Source organism: Manis javanica, chromosome 13, assembly GCF_040802235.1.
Source record: "Manis javanica isolate MJ-LG chromosome 13, MJ_LKY, whole genome shotgun sequence".
Taxonomy (NCBI): domain Eukaryota; kingdom Metazoa; phylum Chordata; class Mammalia; order Pholidota; family Manidae; genus Manis; species Manis javanica.
This window is the reverse complement of record NC_133168.1, coordinates 90,751,954-90,770,855: the sequence shown is the minus strand read 5'-3', so window position 1 is coordinate 90,770,855 and position 18,902 is coordinate 90,751,954. Positions and strand designations below refer to the sequence as shown.

The following is an 18,902-nucleotide window of genomic DNA, read 5'->3' as shown; positions in this document are numbered from 1 at the left end:
AAACTGAGAGTACAATGTGGTTGCCAGGCCTTGGGTCAGGGGTCAAGGGTGGGAGTTCAGTAAGTTTCCAGATGTTACAACCACGTGCACATAAGTTAATACTACTGTGCACTTAAAAATGTTAAGATGGTAAAATTTTATGTTACTTGTTTTTTGTCATTAAAAAAAGAAGGCATCGATAATAAGAGTGAATGTAGTAATCACACTGTTTTTCTTGTGAAACCTTCATAAGAGTGTGTATCAATACCTTAATAAAAAAAGAGGCAGATGGCTTCACTGTAGCTTGCTCAACTCTAAAATGGAGATAAGCCCCTCCTTCCTTCATATGGCTGGTATAAGCTGATGCAAGTGTCAGATGAGATGCAACAGAAAGTGTTCAAGAAACTGTATTATCATACTATTTATAAAAGTGAGTATCATGACTTACTCACTTTTAAGATACTCACATTTCATGAGCCTGTAATTACAGAGTAAAACCAAATGGGCGGCGAGGTCTGGTCTGCAGCGCACAAGAACTAGTTCTGCAGGCAGGTTTCATCCACCTTTCTTAGTTGACTCACTCCAAGGAGGCCTCACCACTGGCACCTTCTAGAACCACAGCTCAGCCTGCAGTCCCTGCTTGAAGCTTTACTCACATTTTCCATATACACAGAGGTAATGGGCTAAATGGGCCAACCCTGCCCCCAAAGCTCTACACACAAATGAGGGGAGGAGGGAGATGTATGGAGTGAATGAAATGAAATGTATGGAGTGAGTGAAGCAAATTCCAAAGAGGGGTGGGAAACTCTCTAGGCTGTAACAACAGAAGGGCAAAGACTAGCAAACATTATAGCTATTCAACTGGAGTTGGAAGGAAAAGCCCTTGCCCTGATGAAGACGGACTCTCCACCAGAGCTCTTACCTCACTGCCTAGGTATGCCTTCTCTGGCCCTGAACCTTGCTGGAACTCCCTTCCAACCTCCTCTGGCATGGGGACAGGGTGACTTGCCTATCTCCATAAATCAGGATTCAGTGCTAGATGACCTTCTCACCCTAAATCCTGGCCCCACATCCTCCTCTTCTTTCTCCACACAGACCCAGGGAGACCTCACCCATCTTCCTGGCAATGCCCAAAACCCCCAAGTCTAGTCTAAACCCAGTTCTATATTCTAGACACCCTCTGCAATGTCAACCAAGACACCTCACCAACACCGTGGGAGGAAAACACGCCCATCTTCTTTAAAACTTGTCAAAGCAGGCACAACAAATCTTACAGCCACCTTCAAGGGGTCACTTGCCACGTAGTAGTGGCTACAATGCTGGATAACCCTGAAACTGAACATTTCCATCACTGCAGAAAGTTCCACTGGACAGCACTGCTTTAGAAACCGGGTAGGTCACTTAAAGTAAGTAATATTCATGGTGCACATGGTATGTGTTGGGGGTCATGGAGAAGACAGTGTAGCTCAGAGAAGACAAACAGGGACTCTGTGGCATCTTACTACACTGATGGACAGTGACTGCACTGGAGTATGGGAAGGACTCAATAATAATGAATGTAATAACCACAGCATTTTTCTTGTGAAACCTTCATAAGAGTGTATATCAATGATACCGTAATAAAAAAAATAAGTAATATTTTAGGTCAAAGTACTTTCAGGTCAAAGTAGACCCTGAAAGATGGGAGTCTAGAAGCAAAGAATCAAAGACATGGAATGGGACCGTAGCCTGTCGCACAAACTAGGAACCCAGAGTACCAAAGGATGGAAAACAGTTTGAGTTTTATCCTATGTGTAGTAGTGTTTTGGAGTAGCCAAAGAATTATGCTGCAATAAATCTGTATTACATTTTGATCATGTCCTTCCTAACCAGCTTACTACCCCAGTTTAACCACTCAACAATTTTCTCTTTGGGTTTTTCTCACAGCTACCCACTCTCATCCAATGAGATTGTCATTTACAAAGTCAAAGGAAAGTTTTAAAACTAAAATGAAAATCTGTTCCTTCAGGGCACTCTTGTTAAGTGAATTACTACCTTTCTATCACTGGCCCACTGCCCACCATAGAAGATGCAGGATCCCCAAAACACCTGCCTCACATTCTCCCTGGTCATGTTTTCACTGTACATGGCACAAAGACATAGGAAAGACCTTTATTCACCACTGAATCCCCACTGCACACGCAAAACACAGCACAGTGCCTAATTACCTAGCAGGTCCACCAGACACACTGGCACAATCTCCCAACTTACCCTGTTTGCTCTGGGCACGAAATTCCCTTTAATAAGAACCCCTAAGTGGGAAAAGGCACCCTAGGTGGAAAGCCATTCCACCCTACAAAAAGCAGAACTTTGAAACTAGAGGCTCACCATAAACCTAAGACATCATCCAGTTCACACCCCCGATTTAACAAGCCCAGGAGCCTGGGCTACTCCAGCTTACTTACTCCCCTCAACTCCCTCTTCTGAACTTAAAACCTTTACTGAAGTATTGAGACAGGGACCACAGATGTAGTCAGAACAGAGTGAAGGCCTCCAGAGAGGGCAGGGCAGGATATTTGCAGTCAGAGCAATGTAACCACATGCAAGGAAACCCCCCTACTAAAACTCTTATGTTAAACATTAAGCTCTAGAATCATTCTTCAGTGAAATCAGTTAATGTTCCCCAGATAATGAAGAGTAGCACATGTTTTATTATGCTAATCATTTGTAACCATGTGTACGATTCACTTTAGCATACTAAAAGGCCCAGGCCTATGTGCTGTCTCTCCTCCTTCAGATCTGACGAGGTGATTTTGCAAACTGAGCAACTAACTTAGCATGCAGACCCAGCTGTAGACGGCAGGGTAAAGGGCAGGAAGAATTCCATCTTAAAGATAAGATTGCATCATTTTAACACCCAATAAGTTCAAGAGGCAAGATTCTTTAGCAAGCAGACAATACCTCAGCCCACCTTGGGGGCTGGGCAGGCAACCTTTTGATATGCTCCCAGACCAAGACACCGGTGTCCCAGGGAGAAATCAAGGCAAGAAATTCCTTACAGTTAAGTTAATTTTTAATATTCAAGAACCACTTAACAAGTCCCCACCCCTAAGTTTCTTCATGTTCTCGAAAAATCCTCAACTGCCTATAAAACGCCCTAGACGACGCACCACTACGGACTCTCTTGTCCCCTCCTGGCGTAAGCCGGGAGCTCTGTCCTTTCACTTTATCTCTAAATAAAAGCCTGTACCTTGCTCTCCTACCTTGACTGTTTGTGAAGCTCATTCTTCGGCTCCGCAAACAAGAACCCCGGCATCAGTATCAAGGAAAAAGCGGAGGTGAAACCAAATCAAGGCAGCTTGGTGTTCTACTAGAAACCTTGTCAAAGTAAGGTTTTAATTCCATTTGTGTGACTTCAGGTGACTCCTGAGAAAGGTAGCACTGCATTTCATGACCGATATGTGGATGGAAAGGAGGACAGCCAGCCTGAACAATGACCTTTCTATGACTCTTCCCCAGCCTAGAGAACTCCACCAGCATATAGGTGCTTGTTTGCAGAACTGTCCAGGTCTCTATGGAGACCTCTGCAATTCTTATAGATGGACCAGCCTATATGTCAGCTCCTTTCCTTCACTCACAGCTAGGTCTCTCTCCTTTCTAGTACTGCTGGTCTGTACTGCTCAGAGAGGTCTATCTGGTGTTTATTAGTAACATCTGAACCACCTGCACGGGATGGAGTCCCTCCTTCCACAGCTTTTAAACACAAGTCAAGAACACACGGGCTCTGGAGCCAGGTGCTGCCACTTTCCAGCTCTGTGCCCTTGCAACCCTGTCCAAGTGACCAAAGTCTGTGGGTGTCAGCTTCCTTATTTGCAAAAGAGAGACAGATGATGCCAGTGCTCAGTTACCAACGTTGTTTTCTGAGGACTTAAGGACTACACAGGGCCTTGGAAACTCAGCACCTGGCACACAGTAATTACTAAATACACTAAAACAGTTAAGTCCGGGGAGAGGAAATCCCGGGGCAAAATACCTCTAAAACTGAAATCAGTCAAAGGGAGAAATAAAGTTTAAAACCTGTTTATTGCTTACAAACTGCAGTCCAGACCATCTCTCTCTCCTGCTCCTGCAGGGGCAAAATGGGCCGGGCCCTCCCCTCACTTCTCAGGTACAGATAAGCCCTCCTGCCCAGGTAATTTACCCATTGATACGGAGACGAACTTCTTTCCACCCCTGAGGAATGATGCAAATGCACTAAAGCCAGGTGAGATATTCTGGAAATATTACAATTTTACCCACAGAGAGATCATAAACATATGCACAAGCTCCCAGTCTGAGGAAATTATCAGTGGAGAAGGAGAAGTGATCCACATTGCAGCTCCATCCATACATTAAGGATGTCAGAGCAGGGTGACTCCTGTTCTACTTCACCATTTCAGAATAGGCAAGCAGTATAAGTAACAGGGGAAAAAAAAGGTCCATTCAGAAAAGGTAGTTTTATCCTTCATAGGGAAATCTATTCACAGGCAACTACTTGCTAAAAGCCTTGGATGCTTTTCAGAGTCAACGATCAAAGATAAGCAGTGCCTCAAGGTGAATAATGGGAATGTGGGAGTCTGGAAGGCAAGCAGCAAAGAGCTCCAGGCCAGGGAGGGCAGCCTGCTATCACCAAGGGCAAGGGAAGGGAAGAATGCTCACACAGTTCCCAGAGCAAGCAGGCTCAGAGATGTCCTGAGAGATGACACTGAGGACAAGCTGAATTGCAGGATGCATGCAACTTAAAAAGGTTCCAATACTGGTAACTCAAAACTGCATTCCTGGGATAACAAAGATATGTGAGTTATTATCTTGAAATAGATAAACATGAAGGTGGTGTTATTTCCAGAAGCTAATCTGTCAGCTCAATTGTTTCCTAGTATCAAAATGAAAACAAATGAAGACCCATACATGCAACTTTATTACTTGTCAGCCTTTTATAACTGGAAGCACTTCAGAGCCAAACAATTTCTAATGAAGACCAGAAATAAAAACAACCTACACATGGATGGTACCACCTTTTACAAAATTCTCCTCACAGACGCTATCTTGTTTGTTCCTTTTAATTACAGAATAGAAAGGGGGAACCACTTAATACCACAAATCATGCCTGTATAAGATTATAATTCAACTAAGCAGAATAAAAGGATTAAGGCCAACGCCAACAGTAAATGAATGGGGGAATATCCATTAGAACATACAAAATTTAATCTTCAAACTTTAGAGATTAAGGAAGAGCAAAGGAATTTTTAATACACACCTATTCTTAGAAGTAATAGTTCTTTTCCATCCTCTTGACAACTCTACCCCAGTTACAGAAGTATGAATTATTCAAGTTTATGGCATTGTATTTCCTATTTCTTCCATCAGACAGGGATTTGGGAGGGTGAGTTAGAGTGGCATCATGCACAATATCTAGCGTACTGTATTCATATTCCTAAAAATGAGAGCATGGTGCTGCAGAAGGGTACTTTCCCATCTCACCAATTCTGTCTACCTCGGCCTGCAGGTTCTAGTGCATGCAAGAACAAATGCTCCACAGCAGAGAGCAGGCACTAAGCCACATAAGGGACCACAGCCATAAATCTGTTAAGTCTCCCCACATCCACACCACGAAATGATCAGGCTGGCTAGCGGCCCACTGCGTTACCTTTAGCAGCAAAGACTCCAGGCCAACACCAAATCGTGCAGTTTTACTAACAACAGCAGCCTTACTGAAGAAGTCCAGAAAAATCTTCCTTCATCTGCAGTTAGTTGCTCCAACAGACCCATTCTGACATTCCTCATCCCCAAGAAAGAAAGGTGAAAAAGAGGGGTGCACAGGGGCCCCAGAGTAGGTCTGCACCACTGCTGACACACAGGTTACTTGATGGCTTTGAAAAAAAACCTCTGGAGGCTTTTTACAAGAACAAACCAAAATGGGTGTTCCACATTGTTTCCAAGTCTTAAATTTGTAAATGTCTACAAAAGTAGGATGCATGCACAAAAAGTAAAGTGTTCAAAATCATCAAGAGCCTTTTAATTAACAGAAAGTTTCTTACTCTCAAAATAAAATCCAGGAAATTCATTTTAGTATACGTCCCTTAGTTGGCCTTAGGGTTCTGAGAACTGCCCTTCCCCTGTTTTAATTTTCATGCATATGCATTTTTTTAAAGAAAGGATCCACAGCATGCCTCACAATCTCAAAATCTGACCTCCCCTCAAGTTAAGAACCATGCTGTAGTGAGAAGCAAGGTTGGATTAATCCTTGGCCACTGGACCCTCAATTATTCTGAGCCCCTTAAAGTACTGAATAAATCCAGCATCAAGAACTATAGGAAAATTATTACTCCAGCAGTGCTTAACACTTGTTTTTGATTATGGAAATCTGAGCAGGCTTTCTACAATACTAGAGGAAGGCCAATCGGCAGACTTTATAAGAACTTAAGTACAGAGACAGCTTAGCAAATGGCAAAATTACAACTGTAGTTTTTGCAGGCATGGATGAAAGACAAATCCATTCAACTGAAATATTCTCCATACAGTTTCATTCATGCAAGCATTTACTGAAATTTATCTATGGTCTTTTATCTGACTCTTTTCCTGCACTTCCTTGAAGGCCTAAGCCCACCTCACTCCTGTGGTTCCTGAGGGCTGTTTCTGTGGCCAAACCCGGCCTTCCTACTGGTGGCCTGAGGCCACTTGTGCACCCACTCTTGAGACCTGGCTTAACTGCTCCTAGCACCCCCACAGCAGCTCCTTCTGTACCTGGGACCTGGTAAAGTAAACCATGTCTTTTATTCAATCCTCTACCAAAGGATTTGGAATATATACGTCCTTAACCATTTTGAAAATGGTTAACCCTTTTCTCAAAAGTTAACCATCTTTGTTTAACTCAACCTAAGCTGATGTCAACTAATTCTGGCTTATGGCCCAGTATGGAAAATTAGCTTCCCTTTCAGCCATCCAGAATCTCTTCCTTCATGTTAGGGGCACACTCTACTTCCGGTATAAAAGACAGACTGTTCAACAAAAGTGTAGAATCTATAGCATGCCTCATAATGATGAACAAGATACTGCTGGAGGTGGGGTAAGTGGAAGGTAGAGAGGGGTGCCAGGTGCCACGTTTGAAGCAAGATGGTGTGGCAGTCCCATTCTGCACATGGTCAGGGATGGGCAATGACCCCAGCCAGAGTCCGCCATCAGAGCAGTTACTGAGAGAAGACTCACTCTTAACCTTGAGATAAGGATACCACTGACAGAGAACAAGCTCTGGTGTCCCTTTAAGCCTCTGGGTTCATCCATGCTTGAGCTCCACTCCATACCTGTCATATCAACCAACAAACTCCCTTTGGTTTTAACCAGTTTTGTTTGTTATCAGCATCAAAGAGACCTAACCAATACAGCAATTTCCCAAAAGAATAGACATCTTAATTTAAAAGTTGGGAGGGCAGTATCTGAGAATAAACGACAAGCAACTTGCCTTACACACAGTTTTTTAAAAAAAAGACACAAGACAATGGGCCCAAAATGGAGTCACTTGTGCTAAGTCTCAGGTTATCGAACTGAGATTTAATATCTGACTTAATGAGCTTCAACTTCTCCCATAAGTGGAATTTTAAGCCAATCATTCTAGAATTACCTGGTCAGCACCAGTAATCTGCCTGAGAGCCCCCTGCCTGCTCCTGCCTCCAAAGGAAGGTGACCATGCCCCAATCTACTTTGCTTTTATAACTTGTCTTGTCCCCTTCTGCTCACAAGTCTCATTTTATACAGCTCTTTGGAGCTCCTTTTTGTTTACTAGATAGGATGCTGCCCAAAATATGAATTGTTGAATAAAGCCAGTAAGAGCTTAAAATTTACTGTTGAATTTTGTTTTTTAACAAGACACACACATAACACTCCTTATAATTTATACTTCCTGTGATGCCTGTTGCAAACTACTGACAACCTTCACCACTACATGCTGCCTGAATTTCCCCAGCACATGCCGCCCCTAGAGATCCTCTAGCAAGCAGTGGGTACAAGAAAGAAAAGAAAGACCAAGGCAATTCATCTCTACTAGAAAGCATATCCAGGTCAGTCACCCTTGACAAGTGAGGAAAACAGACTGCAAAATGGCTAAAAAGAAGAAGAAAAAAAATCAGTGAAGTACCACCCAGTTACCACTGAGTAGCATCTAAAGCAACTATTGAAAACTACTAAATACACTTCATTACTCAAAGTTTGAAAATAACTCAGATACAAAATAAGAATGACTTACTTTTCAAATCCAGATTCTGGAGAAAGTAACTCAGACCCTATCATCTTATTTTACATTTAAGAAAATGAGGCTTGGGAGAGTACTCAACTGATCCAAGGTAGGTACATGGCAGGTGTAGTGCCTCTTTCTCATTCTCTTTCTACACACACACACCAACCTGTGCGGGGAACACAGACACAGACACAGAGACACATGCACCATCCTGTGCGGGTAGGTTCCACACCTCTTGCAATTCCGTTTCAACCCTTATAGTAATATTTGCTCCCATGAAATGTGTATTTCCTCAAACACAGTGGGAAATGTTTCGAGTGTAAAATCACCAAATTGATCTCTCTTCCTTGTCTTTTGCACAGTATCAAAGGCCAATTGCCCACAGGTATGTGTTGTTGCCTGGGGTAAGACAACTGGGGACATTAGCCCCACACAAGGACACAGGAATTACTAATTCCAGTTTCTGGAAACTGCAATAACATTAAGCCAAACACCTTTCCCCTGGCACTGCTCCTACAGTATACCAGTGTCTCCTGATGTAACAGCAGCTACAAATGAGTAAGGAGTTTCAGCTTTAAGTGGACACCAAGGTGAAGAAGGTGACCACAGGCACGATGGACCCTGGAGAGCTTTTCTGGAAGCCCTTCAGAGGCAGAGCAAAGCAAGTGGTCTCCCCATCCCTGTGCATCTGAAAACAATACAGATCAGAGGATCCCCTCTCCTTCCTTCAATCTGAATATAAACAGACGACTCCCACTTTTATCCACCAGGTGATGCCTAAGCACACAGACCCAATTTTACAAATAAGAAAACTGAGGTTTAGGGAGATGATGCAACTTGCCTGAGGTCAAGGCCAAAGTGGGTAGAGCTGGGACTGAACCCTGACTGTGGACTCCAGTTCTTCCTCTCCAGTATACATCTCCACCCGCCACAGACCAAAGTCCTGGAACTTCCTACATTGGGCAGAACAGGCCAACACTTGTCAAGGAAAAGATCAAAGTGTAGCCTACACCTGAACTAAAAAAGTCCTTATTTGTTAAGTATATCACAAATCAGAAGGAAATGGCATATTCAATCGATTATTTTCATGCAGCTTACTCCTCAGATCTGACCATTCTCTGAAAGAAGTATCATCTCCAAATTGGTTCGACACAAAGGGTATTCCAAGCAGCACTGTATATTTCTGACCCCGAGTAATGCTGACTGGCATCTACTGGTTCTTGTGGTCAACACGCTGGAAGTACACTGGCAGGACCTCAGTCTCCCAGCCAGGAACTCCACCTTCCTGGCCCATCCAGCTGTCTGCTACCCTTCCAATGAGACCCTATCTTGTGACACAAACCTTCCTGGAAACCAGAATCCTTTTACTAAGTCCAGATGTCAATATAATTCAACTTAGGGCATGGAAAATATGGAAAGATGTTGTACTTATGCTCTGGGAAAACTTCAATCCACCAGCAACTAATGGAGCCCTGGCCACTGCCTCTGTTCAGATAATTAAATTTTAATAAAATGGTAAGATACATTTTAGGACTGAGGAAACATTCCCCTGATAGATCATTCTCCCAAACTGCAGCCAACATTCCAGGCTGGATGCCCCCAGAGATGCTGCATTTCCACTAAAAGGAAGAAATAGGAAGAGGGGTCTGGAAGGCACCTGGTGCCCCAGTCTTCAGACATGTCAGCTGGCGCACCTTCCTGCCCTCAGTAGTTTTGCTCATACCTGGCTACCTTTTCCGACTTCTATTCTCACCCCAGGCAATGACAGCAAGTTAGTAGCCAACCTTGAGCAGGCACTGCCTCATTCACCTCCAGCTGAAAGATGGGTGAGTGAAGTTTGGGGAAAGGTTGAGTGAGTTAACAGGCTGAAGGTCAGAGTGGGCAGCAAGGCCTGGATTCAAAATGAGGTCTGTGCCACACTGGGTGGCATCAATCTTTGGAGCAGGCCAGCAAAAATGAGACAGGATTGGATGCCAAGAGGCTGCTCAATCTCTCCATGGCCACCCTCCCCAGAGCATTCATGATTAACACTGAGCTCCTATCACAGGGTCAGGAATTCTGCAACAATTTTAGGAAACAAAGTCCAACTCTGGGCAGGAGAGAGTAGAAAGGTTGAAGAGGAAGATCTCCAGATATTTATGCTTCTCAGAAGCCTGCAGAACACACTTAAGACATTTTTAAATTGTTGCTTTTTTGTGTGTATGTGTGGTATGTGGGGGGGGGGGGGTTAAAAACCTCACCCTTATAAGGAAGACACTGTCAAGCTGTGATTGGAGAAATGGAAATTCACCGAACTTTTCTAGAAAACTGATTTGTATCAAGTTTTCAAAAACTCACTTTGGTCCAGTGATTCACTTTTGAGATAGGAAAAGAGGAGACACTTGAAAATCACATCCAAAAATAGCAGAATTAAATTATGGTACATTCATATGATAGGACATTAGGCAACCATTTAAATAGTGCATTTTGAGAATGTTCACACTGCAGTATTTTTTTAAAACTTAAGAGTACAATCTCATTTTGTATTTCATGTGTTAAAAGGATGGAATAAAAATGGGACTAAGTTAATTTTTAATATTTAACATCATCTGAACATTCTGTATTTTCCGAATTCTTTAAAATTGTGAACTACTTTCATTTACAGAAAATACCTTATAATCTCATTTTCAAATGTGGACCAATCAGTGCTATTCCATTCCCCTTCAGGGTTCAGTCAAGAATCAGACAAATGGCTGCTTTGCCGTAACTTTGACACTGGACTCACTCTTCATCTATTTCTTTAGAGTGGAATGCGTCCCATGATTTATACCAAGACATGTGGGTGCAGCTTAATCAAGTTTAATCAGTAGTAGTCTGTTTAGACTGAAAAAGAAAAGTTAACTGTTTTTTAATGTCACCCATAACAACAACTATAGTGCAAGTTTGAGGTGCATCTGTTCTAGACTGTTTCCTGTGCGTTACCAGCATTTCAAACTGTTCTCTATATACAATTTTAAAAAACCAAATGGGGATCAATCCACAAAGACTGCACTATGTATATCAACATGCTGACATCCATTTCCTCATTCTTTTAAATGGCTACACCATATTTCATTACACTTTTCTTTCAACCCCTCTGTGAAAATACAATATTAACGCGGTTAAAAGGTCATTGCATATCCTCAAAAAGTTAGTTATGAAGACCAAGCAATTCCACTCCTAGGTATCTACCCATGAGAAATAAATCCATATGTCCACAGAAAACCTTGTACATGCATGTTCATAGCAGCACCATTCACAACAGCCAAAAAATGGGAGCAACTCTAATATCCACCAACTGATGAATAAAAAGGGGCAAATCCATGATGGAATACTGTTTCAGTCATAAAAAGGAATGACAGTTGACATCCAAAATATATAAAGAGCTCACGCACCTCAACAAACAAAAAGCAAATAATCCAATTAAAAAATGGTCAGAGGAGCTAAACAGACAGTTCTCCAAAGAAGAAATTCAGATGGACAACACGCACGTGAAAAGATGCTACACATTGCTAGTCATCAGAGAAATGCAAATTAAAACCACAATGAGATATCACCTCACACTAGTAAGGATCTGCCACCATCCAAAAGACAAACAACAAATGTTGGTGAGGTTGTGGAGAAAGGGAAACCCTCCTACACTGGTGGGAGTGTAAATTAGTTCAACCATTGTGGAAAGCAGTATAGAGGTTCCTCAAAAAGCTCAAAATAGAAATACTATTTGACCCAGGAATTCCACTCCTACGAATTTACCCTAAGAATGCAGCAGCCCAGTTTGAAAAAGACAGATGCACCCCTATGTTTATCGCAGCACTGTTTACAATGGCCAAGAAATGGAAGCAACTTAAGTGTCCATCAGTAGATGAATGGATAAAGATGTGATACATATACACAATGGAATATTATTCAGCCATAAGAAGAAACAAATCCTACTATTTGCAACAACATGGATGGAGCTAGAGGGTATTATGCTCAATGAAATAAGCCAGACAGAGAAAGACAAGTATCAAATGATTTCACTCATCTATTGAGCGTAAGAACAAAGAAAAAACTGAAGGAGGAACAAAACAACAGCAGACTCACAGAATCCAAGAATGGACTAACAGTTACCAAAGGGAAAGGGACTGGGGAGAATGGGTGGGAAGGGAGGGATAGATAAGGGGGGGGGAGAAAGGGGGCTATATGATTAGCATGTACAATGGTCGGGGTGGGGGACGGGGAGGGCTGTACAACACAGAGCAGATGAGTGATTCTACAGCATCTTACTACACTGATGGGCAGTGACTGCAGTGGGGGTATGTGTGGGGGAGTCTGGTGATGGGGAGAGTCTAGTAAACATGTTCCCCATGTAATTGTAGATTAATGATACAAAAAAAACCCTAAATGATATACGCTAAAAAAAAAAAATGGCATACTGACTAATGTTACACTACCAATCTTGAAAGCAAACCGAGTGAAAGAAGCAAGTCACAAAAGGTTATACAGATTCCTGAAATATCCAGAAGGAGCAAATATACAGGCAGATCAGTGGGTTGCCAGGGGTAGGGGTGCAGGTGGAGAGTGACTACTATGGATGGGGGTTTCCTTTTTGGAGGAAAATGTTCTCAAATCAAATGTTCTAAAACTGATTGTGGTGATGGCTGCACAACTGTGAATATACTAAAAACCACTGAACTATACTCTTTAAATTAGGGAACTGTATCATGTGTGAATTATATATTACATCTCAATAAAGCTGATACGAAAAACTAAGATGTTTAATATGGGTTTTACGATAACAGTGTAATGATCATTACACATAATTTATATTCAATTAACATTTGAAGGATGGACACAATAAAGAACACAGTACCAAAAAGTCATTGTGTAAAAATCTTTAGTCTTCCTTTGTACACAGTAAAAGCTCAGGAACTATTTGTTGAGATGGTCAATTCACATACACATGAAATGGGAATACTAAAAAGTGCTCAACATGAAAAAAAAAAGATCAAGTTCTTACTGACAACATGAGATTCACATTAAGAAATGTCCATACATGTTTATTACCCACTTCTTCCTCTTAAAATACTCTTTCCACATCAAGGTTAAACCACCACTCAAACCCACTCACCACATTCTGAACTGCTAAGTGGGAAAGGTACAGTAGAGAGTGCACAGAAGCAACTGTATGCCATGCTGCTTGGACTATTAATAAGTTAACTACAAGTTTAAGATCCTCAATGTTATCTTAGCTAAAACATTCCTTCTACGTCACTACTGACTAATTATGTCTACTGTTAACAATATTTTAATAATTTTAGAGAAATCACTTACTTTTGGTATTATGGACACAACACATTACTTACTGCTTGATTCTCTCCAGTTTGTTCAAAGAATACTTTAGGTATTCTTCCAGGCATTGAGGATGCAATAGAAAATAAAAATAGGCAAAGCAAAGCAGACAAAACCCTGCCCTCACAGAACTTACATTCCAGTAAAAAAATAATAATTTAAGAAAATTTTATTTTTACAAACTCATGTCTTACAAAGTAGATGTCAGCACCAGCAAAGAATTCCCCAAATTCTCACCTTGCAAATGTCCAGTCTTTTCTAAACACTAGAAATCACAAAAGATTTATGAAACATTAGTAGCAGTTTCCAATGAAAAGCGTTTTCCTCTTTACAGATATACCAGAAACAAAGACAAACGTGGTTTTTTACAAGTTCGAAACCAGAAATTGAAACAATTCAGACCTACACAATCCGGAGGCCGGCAGTAGTTTGCCAGAAGATGTTAATTAACAGCCCAGAGTTTTCTCCAAATCCGCAGAGGTATCAAATAGGTTTTGACTAAAAACAAACAAAAAAAAAGACTCCACTTTTCCTCTAGAATCTGCAAATCTCAAGTCATCAATAGCAAGAATTGTGTAATGCGAAAATGTTGCACACCGCCCACCACCACCACCAGAAGCAAAACTGCGATTCAGTACAAAGATCACAACTGGTTCAAAAAGGTAACTTTTATAAACAAAGTCTAAATTTCTTAAACAATTCAATAATTAAGTGGAAATTTCACAAAGTGGCCAATGAGGCTCTTAGCAATTCTGAGATACAAGTTTTCCCTTCTCACTACCCAGAACAGCCAACTTATTCTTAAAATGCCGCCACTTTTATGATCTAACTTTGAACTGTGGGCAAAGTTCCTTATCTTCAATAATTCCGCAGGGACTTAATTCTGGCAAGACACACACAGGTGGGCTCATCTCCTTCCAGCTAAAGACCAACTAAAACCACCTGAACAGACTGTCCTCCACAGCTTGAGCCTTTAGATACTTTGCTACCTACCAAGGTTAAGGTATGGTGGGTAAGAGAAGAGCAATGCATTTTGTTTCAGATGAGGCTATTCCTTCTCGATTGGGTCAATAGATCTGAAGGGTTTATCTTCCCCTGGCTGAAATCTGGGGGGAGTAGGGCTGATCATCTACAACGCCAATCTTGGTGGAAAGGTAATTCCCATGTAAATTAAACGGAAAGGTTTGTTTTATTAAATTATTGGCAAGGTAGTAAAACAGATTGGGCCAACCAAAACCTCCTTGAGATTGAAAACATTCATAAATTCCTGTTGAATATCGCTCTTTACAAATTCCAAGGACTAACAATTTCAGGAGCTTGACACCCCCATTCATAAAAATCTCCCAACAATTATTACAGCTTACCAAGGTGAGACTTGGTTTTCATAAACACGGATAGGTAGAGCCCTCTCGAAGGTAAGTAAAGACACTTCAATTCTCACGAGGCGCAAACTCCGAGAGGTCACTTCTTATATCCAACACATACATTTATATGAATCCAACGACCAAGAACATAAACCCACCACGCCACACCAAAACAAACGAGTAAACATATAAAAATAACACTTCAAAACAGCACGCACAATTCGTCGTCTGGAGTAAAAGGGAGGTCAACCACTCAGCAAAAAGCACATGACTCAGCCACAGGCCTGAACAGAAGCATTTCCACTGCCCACTACACCGAAGTGGGATTTCCCATCTTCATCCCAGGCCGGCCTTGGAAGGAGGCAGCGGGGGGAGTTGAGGGGAGGAGGGGAGGCATCTCAGTCGGGTGAAGTTGTGCTATTTCCGTTTGTGAAAGGGTGTGCATGGGGGGGGGGTCATTTTATTTCGCTGAATCACAACTGCCCCGTATCCCCACCCCGAACCACCACCACGCACGACTCCGCAAATAGACGAGGCCGTGGCAAGGACGCCAGTGGGCACCGACCGAGCAAAACAAAGCGCCCAGCAACCCCCCGCTGGTGGGTGCAGGGTACCAGGCTCGCACCCCCGGAGCACCGCTCCCACCCCCCGGCCCGGGGCCTATCTGCGCACAGGCGTGCAAAGGCAGCCTCCTCCCTCCGCCCGTGGACAGACCCCGTGCTCCGCAAAGCTCCAGGGGAGGTCGGAAGGGAGAAAATTGGGGCGGGGGCGCGTTGCCCCAGTACGGGCAGGACGACCCAGGCGCCGGGGTAGCAAAGAGAGCGCCGGGACCGGCCCACGTGAACGCCCGCGCCGGGCCCCGGCCCGCGCCAGGGGCCGCGAGCGGACACAGCGGCGCCCGCCTTTCCCGCTCCCGGCCAGGCTTACCCGGCCCGGCGCCGCGGGGCCCGCAGCGGCCGCTTCCTCCTCCGCCGCCTCCTCCTCCTCACTGGACAAAATGGCGGCGGCAGGAAGTGCCGGGCGCCTCGGCCCGCCCCCCGCCCGCCCCCGGCCGTCCGCCCGCCCGTCCGCCCCGCAGCGGCACCCGCGACCCCCGCCCGCAGGCCGGCCCGGGCCGGGAAGCGGCGGCGCTACCCACGGTGCGGCGCGGCGAGTCGCGCGGCCGCCCAGAAGCCAACGGCGCGGGTGGTCCCGGCCCAGCGAGGCGCGGGGACGCTGGACGCCCGCAGGCCCGAGCCCGCGCCGCCCGGCCGCTCCACCGCCGCGCCGCGCCGATGGCGTAGGTGCTGGCGCAGCGGCCCCATCACGCAGTGCAGGTGATGCGGACCGCCCCGCGCGCCCCGCCGGCCGCCCCGCGCCGCCCGCCGCCCCGAAGGGCACCGGCCCTTTACCTGAGACACTAGGCCGCACACCGCCCCCGCCGGCCGCACGCCGCCGCCGCCCCCTCCGGCTAGGGCTGCCCGCGCGGCGCCGGGACCCGCCCGCCGCACCCGCGCTCCGCCGCTCTCCCAGGCCCCGCTCGCCCGCGGGCACTGCCGGCGGCCGCCGCCGCAGCCACAGCTCCGGCTCCTCGGCTGCGGGAGGGCAGAACAAACAGCCCTGCCGCCGCCGTCGCCGCCGCCGCCGCCAGCGCACTTACGTCACCGCGCACGCTGCGCGCGCGGCCCCGCAGCCCCGCAGCCCGACTGCCGCCCGGCGCTGGCGAGACTTGGAGTGCCGGCGGCGGTGAGGTGAGCGGGGAAGTTGGGCGCGCGGGGATGGGGGGACACCTGGCGAGAGGACTACGGAGAGACCACGCAGACCGAGGGAGGGGACCCCTGAGGCGAGAGGGGTGCCGGAGGGAGACCCACTGGACTGCGGGAGAAGATTCCAAGGCAGCGGGAGAGGCAGCCCGGGATCTTAGCGGGGCTCTGACTTCAAACCCTCGGAGGGCGGGAGGACACCGAGAGGAGACCCCGCAGGGCGCCGGCCTGCGAGGGGAGCCCTCGGCCCGCAGGCGGCCGCGCCTCCGCGCACGGCGCCGTCCCTCCCGGTGCCCCCGCTGTCCTCCTCTTGCGGCCCCAAACCCACAAGTCACCTGCATAACACGTGGAGATTGGGCTCGGGTCGCTTGCAGTTGCAAATGATGTCCCCGTGAAATTTTTCCAACGGGAAAACATGGCCAACTCTCTCGTTCGCCCTAGTCCTTGCTCCTTTCTTAGCATTTTTAGTCCCATCTTTTACAAATAGGTGGGGGTGGGGGGAATGGGTGACAGATGAAGAGGTACAAACTTACAGTTATAAAATAAATCAGTCACAAGGATAGAAGTATAGCACCAGGAACATAGCCAATAATAGCCTAGTCACTTGGTGTGGTGGCAGAGGGTAACCACACATACCGTGGTGAGCACTATGTCATGTAATCATCGGATCACTATGTTGTACATATGAGACCAATATAATATTGTATATCAACTACATTCTGATAAGAAAAAATAGCGGAAGTGGAAAAAAATCAAACGTAGCTTTTCTAAAAAGTCTAGGTGATTACAAAATGTCTTAATGGCCTGTTTCAGAATATATGAACATGCTTAAGAGCAGTCAAATAATTTGGTTTCTGTCATGGTATTTGCTCATTCTTCACTTTAGGACAATCACAAGTTATTGATGGGTCCTGAGCAACGTCAATAATTTTAACCTTTATTTTAGCAAAGCATGACATTCTTAAGTGGAAGAAAGAAATTAGGTAGTTATAACTGATTAATTACTAAGCTTCCTTCTAATTCTGTATTACAGAATGTTGAAATTTGTGAATACCTTCTGGCTCCTAATTTTGGATGCTAGGCAACTTGCAGAGGATGATCAGAAGTGGAAAAATAGGAAGATGCACAGGGCTATGTGAATGCAGAATAAGTTCTTTCCCACGGAACTGGAAAGCGTCCGTTTTAAGCTGTTCTCCCGTATAGTTGTCTTCTTGCATTATCTAGTGAAGTTACTGTTGCTCATAATAAATGTTTCTGGAAGTAATTTGAAAGTGCCAGTTGGCAAGTCACAAAATAAAATGTTTCGTTTTACTCAAGAGTCACACTTCATTTTAGACAAACCATAATATCTAGCTTGATTTACTGGTCCCAACTGGAGGGCTTTGGGCTATTGTTAGAAGTGAAGTCCAACCTGAAGAGAATATGCAAGCTTAAAGCTGTCCCCAAAAATCTAGAACGATACCTCATTCTTTTCATCTTCCATAGGACATAGCCTAACTCCTCACAGACAGCTCAAACTCAGAAAATGTTCATGCAGGTGAGTCAGCTTAGTAAAAATAGTCTTGTTACTTAATGATTCACATTTTGAATAATTTCTTTTTACTTTGTCTTGTAAATATGTTTGCACTACTAAAACCCAGAAAAAATGAATAAAACCATTAAGGAATGAAACACAAAGTATATACTATATTCTGACTGCTTTTAAATATGTATTCATTTTTAATAAAGTAATACATTAAACCATTTTAATTGAGTAATGCTAAAGAATATAAAGGAAAAATAAAGCATTCTGCTTCTCTTTCCTGACCAGAGTAACCACTATTACCATTTTGATGTATTTTAAACCTAGTGAATGCTTGAAAGTTATTTGGCCCAAATTGAGTTATGTTGTAAGTACAAAATCCACACTGCATGAAAAGACTTACTATGAAAAACATGTAAAATATCTCATTTTTATATTGCTTACTTGTTGAAGTAATTTATTAATATATTGGGTTAAATAAAATACATTAAGCTTAATTTTATTTGTTTTTATTTTTTAATGTGGCTACTAGAAAATACAAAATTACATATACAGCTTGCAGTATGTTTCTATTGGACAACATTGGTCTAGATGTTCTTCTGTGCATCAATATATATCTACATAGAAATAGTTGTGTTATAAAACAGAAGGGAATCATTTGTTAATTTGTTAATTTACCTGTTAGTTTGTAACATGCT

At 44.1% G+C, this 18,902-nt stretch overlaps 1 protein-coding gene and 1 long non-coding RNA gene across 8 annotated transcripts in view; one reads left to right on the top strand and one right to left on the bottom strand.

Annotated features, from left to right (window-relative positions):
• BRD4 (bromodomain containing 4) overlaps positions 1 to 16,482 on the bottom strand; it is an 83,144-nt gene extending 66,662 nt beyond the window's left edge. For 4 of the 7 annotated variants that reach the window (XR_012124463.1, XM_073220239.1, XM_073220237.1 and 1 more), the window contains exon 1: positions 16,332 to 16,468. The gene's annotated coding sequence lies outside the window, so the exon portion shown is untranslated. Of the gene's footprint in view, positions 1 to 15,867; positions 15,969 to 16,331 lie in introns of those variants that run through there. The other 3 variants (XM_073220240.1, XM_073220242.1, XM_073220238.1) reach the window with 3 other exon arrangements.
• Positions 16,483 to 16,531: 49 nt separating this feature from the next.
• On the top strand, positions 16,532 to 18,701 carry LOC140845619 (uncharacterized). The gene is made up of 2 exons (XR_012124464.1): positions 16,532 to 16,670; positions 17,716 to 18,701. It is a non-coding gene; the product is annotated as an uncharacterized lncRNA (long non-coding RNA).
• Positions 18,702 to 18,902: the final 201 nt, after the last annotated feature.